The 5,000-nt window shown below is 30.0% G+C and overlaps 1 pseudogene; it reads left to right on the top strand.

Moving 5' to 3' along the window:
* The window catches only part of LOC116361511 (protein sidekick-1-like), a 37,791-nt pseudogene that overhangs the window by 576 nt on the left and 32,215 nt on the right, over positions 1–5,000 (top strand).

Below are 5,000 nucleotides of genomic sequence, written 5' to 3'. Positions count from 1 at the left end.
ACACAATCATGAAGTGGAACGACATTTATTGGATATTTCAAACCTTTTTAACAAATCAAAAACTGAAAAATTGGGCGTGCAAAATTATTCAGCCCCTTAAGTTAATACTTTGTAGCGCCACCTTTTGCTGCGATTACAGCTGTAAGTCGCTTGGGGTATGTCTCTATCAGTTTTGCACATCGAGGAGACTGAAATTTTTTCCCATTCCTCCTTGCAAAACAGCTCGAGCTCAGGTGAGGTTGGATGGGAGAGCATTTGTGAACAGCAGTTTTCAGTTCTTTCCACAGATTCTCGATTGGATTCAGGTCTGGACTTTGACTTGGCCATTCTAACACCTGGATATGTTTATTTTTGAACCATTCCATTGTAGATTTTGCTTTATGTTTTGGATCATTGTCTTGTTGGAAGACAAATCTCCGTCCCAGTCTCAGGTCTTTTGCAGACTCCATCAGGTTTTCTTCCAGAATGGTCCTGTATTTGTCTCCATCCATCTTCCCATCAATTTTAACCATCTTCCCTGTCCCTGCTGAAGAAAAGCAGGCCCAAACCATGATGCTGCCACCACCATGTTTGACAGTGGGGATGGTGTGTTCAGGGTGATGATGAGCTGTGTTGCTTTTACGCCAAACATAACGTTTTGCATTGTTGCCAAAAAGTTCAATTTTGGTTTCATCTGACCAGAGCACCTTCTTCCACATGTTTGGTGTGTCTCGTGCCAAACTTTAAACAACACTTTTTATGGATATCTTTAAGAAATGGCTTTCTTCTTGCCACTCTTCCATAAAGGCCAGATTTGTGCAATATACGACTGATTGTTGTCCTATGGACAGAGTCTCCCACCTCAGCTGTAGATCTCTGCAGTTCATCCAGAGTGATCATGGGCCTCTTGGCTGCATCTCTGATCAGTCTTCTCCTTGTATGAGCTGAAAGTTTAGAGGGACAGCCAGGTCTTGGTAGATTTGCAGTGGTCTGATACTCTTTCCATTTCAATATTATCGCTTGCACAGTGCTCCTTGGGATGTTTAAAGCTTGGGAAATCTTTTTGTATCCAAATCCGGCTTTAAACTTCTTCACAACAGTATCTCGGACCTGCCTGGTGTGTTCCTTGTTCTTCACGATGCTCTCTACGCTTTTAATGGACCCTCTGAGACTATCACAGTGCAGGTGCATTTATACGGAGACTTGATTACACACAGGTGGATTGTATTCATCATCATTAGTCATTTAGGTCAACATTGGATCATTCAGAGATCCTCACTGAACTTCTGGAGAGAGTTTGCTGCACTGAAAGTAAAGGGGCAGAATAATTTTGCACGTCCAATTTTTCAGTTTTTGATTTGTTAAAAAAGTTTGAAATATCCAATAAATGTCGTTCCACTTCATGATTGTGTCCCACTTGTTGTGATTCTTCACAAAAAAATACAGTTTTATATCTTTATGTTTGAAGCCTGAAATGTGGCAAAAGGTCGCAAAGTTCGAGGGGGCCGAATACTTTCGCAAGGCACTGTATACCTATATATAATATACCTATATATGATATACCTATATATAATATACCTATATATAATATACCTATATATAATATACCTCTCTATATAATATACCTATATATATATACCTATATATAATATACCTATATATAATATACCTATATATAATATACCTATATATAATATACCTCTATATAATATACCTATATATAATATACCTATATATAATATACCTCTATATAATATACCTATATATAATATACCTCTCTCTATATAATATACCTATATATAATATACCTATATATAATATACCTATATATAATATACCTATATATAATATACCTCTATATAATATACCTATATATAATATACCTCTCTATATAATATACCTATATATAATATACCTATACATAATATACCTATATATAATATACCTATATATAATATACCTATATATAATATACCTCTCTCTATATAATATACCTATATATAATATACCTCTATATAAATACCTATATATAATATACCTCTCTATATAATATACCTATATATAATATACCTATATATAATATACCTATATATAATATACCTATATATAATATACCTATATATAATATACCTATATATAATATACCTATATATAATATACCTATATATAATATACCTATATATAATATACCTCTATATAATATACCTATATATAATATACCTATATATAATATACCTCTATATAATATACCTATATATAATATACCTCTCTCTATATAATATACCTATATATAATATACCTATATATAATATACCTATATATAATATACCTATATATAATATACCTCTATATAATATACCTATATATAATATACCTCTCTATATAATATACCTATATATAATATACCTATACATAATATACCTATATATAATATACCTATATATAATATACCTATATATAATATACCTCTCTCTATATAATATACCTATATATATATACCTCTATATAATATACCTATATATAATATACCTCTCTATATAATATACCTATATATAATATACCTATATATAATATACCTATATATAATATACCTCTATATAATATACCTATATTAATATACCTCTCTATATAATATACCTATATATAATATACCTATACATAATATACCTATATATAATATACCTATATATAATATACCTATATATAATATACCTATATATATATACCTATATATAATATACCTCTATATAATATACCTCTATATAATATACCTCTATATAATATACCTATATATAATATACCTCTCTCTATATAATATACCTATATATAATATACCTCTATATAATATACCTATATATAATATACCTATATATAATATACCTCTCTCTATATAATATACCTATATATAATATACCTATATATAATATACCTATATATAATATACCTATATATAATATCCCTTTATATAATATACCTCTCTCTATATAATATACCTCTATATAATATACCTATATATAATATACCTCTATATAATTACCTCTCTCTATATAATATACCTATATATAATATACCTCTCTCTATATAATATACCTATATATAATATACCTATATATAATATACCTATATATAATTACCTCTCTCTATATAATATACCTATATATAATATACCTCTCTCTATATAATATACCTACATATAATATACCTATCATAATATACCTATACATAATATACCTATATATAATATACCTATATATAATATACCTATATATAATATACCTACATATAATATACCTACATATAATTACCTCTCTCTATATAATATACCTATATATAATATACCTATATATAATATACCTATATATAATATACCTATATATAATATACCTCTCTATATAATATACCTATATATAATATACCTATTTATAATATACCTATATATAATATACCTATATATAATATACCTATATATAATATACCTATATATAATATACCTCTCTCTATATAATATACCTATATATAATATACCTATAATATAATATACCTATACATAATATACCTATACATAATATAACCTATATATAATATACCTATATATAATATACCTATATATAATATACCTATATATAATATACCTATATATAATATACCTATATATAATATACCTATATATAATATACCTATATATAATATACCTATATATAATATACCTATATATAATATACCTCTCTCTATATAATATACCTATATATAATATACCTCTATATAATATACCTATATATAATATACCTATATATAATATACCTATACATAATATACCTATACATAATATACCTATATAATATACTATATAATATACCTATATATAATATACCTATATATAATATACCTATATATAATATACCTATATATAATATACCTATATATAATATAATACCTATATATAATATACCTATATATAATATACCTCTCTCTATATAATATACCTATATATAATATACCTATATATAATATACCTATATATAATATACCTCTCTCTCCCCGTCAATGTCTTTTTCATACTTTATTTTCCTAACATGAGAAACCTGAGAGCAACTTTTATCTGATGTCTGTGGTAGTGTGTATATCAGCAGTCAGCACCCATCCTGTTCTCTCCATCCTCCTGTCTTCCCATCTCTCCCCAGAGGGGTATGCATGATCTATCAGATAATAATATATAGATGAAGATATTCTCTATATATAATGTGTTGTGGAATGTATAATAATATATCTATATATATATATATGTATATATGTGAACACTCTCCTGTCTGTCTCTCACACACTCTGAGCTTTTATCTCTTTCCTCGTGGTGTGTTGACATGAGACGATGTGTTAAAAGGCCAAGGAGGACAGGAGGCAGACGCAGGGCAATAACTGCTGCTAGAATAAAGTCTAAGTCAAACACAACTACAGACACACTCCTGTCTGCACTCACACATACACACAGACACACACCACTGCAAACTCAAAGACTAAGTCTTCAACTCCAGCGAGGTCTGGGTTTTGTTGACTAAGCTTCCCTCTCTCATTTACACTACAGGAGGGCTGGGGGTTCGATAGGACCACCACGAGGTCTGGGTGTTGATGACTAAGCTTCCCTCTCTCATTTACACTACAGGAGGGCTGGGGGTTTGATAGGACCACCACGAGGTCTGGGTGTTGTTGACTAAGCTTCCCTCTCTCATTTACACTACAGGAGGGCTGGGGGTTCGATAGGACCACCACGAGGTCTGGGTTTTGTTGACTAAACTTCCCTCTCTCATTTACACTAGAGGAGGGCTGGGGGTTCGATAGGACCACCACGAGGTCTGGGTGTTGTTGACTAAGCTTCCCTCTCTCATTTACACTACAGGAGGGCTGGGGGTTCGATAGGACACCACGAGGTCTGGGTGTTGTTGACTAAGCTTCCCTCTCTCATTTACACTACAGGAGGGCTGGGGGTTCGATAGGACCACCACGAGGTCTGGGTGTTGTTGACTAAG

Source organism: Oncorhynchus kisutch, unplaced genomic scaffold (assembly GCF_002021735.2).
Source record: "Oncorhynchus kisutch isolate 150728-3 unplaced genomic scaffold, Okis_V2 scaffold724, whole genome shotgun sequence".
NCBI classification, from domain to species: Eukaryota; Metazoa; Chordata; class Actinopteri; order Salmoniformes; family Salmonidae; genus Oncorhynchus; species Oncorhynchus kisutch.
This window is presented reverse-complemented; position numbering and strand designations above follow the sequence as displayed.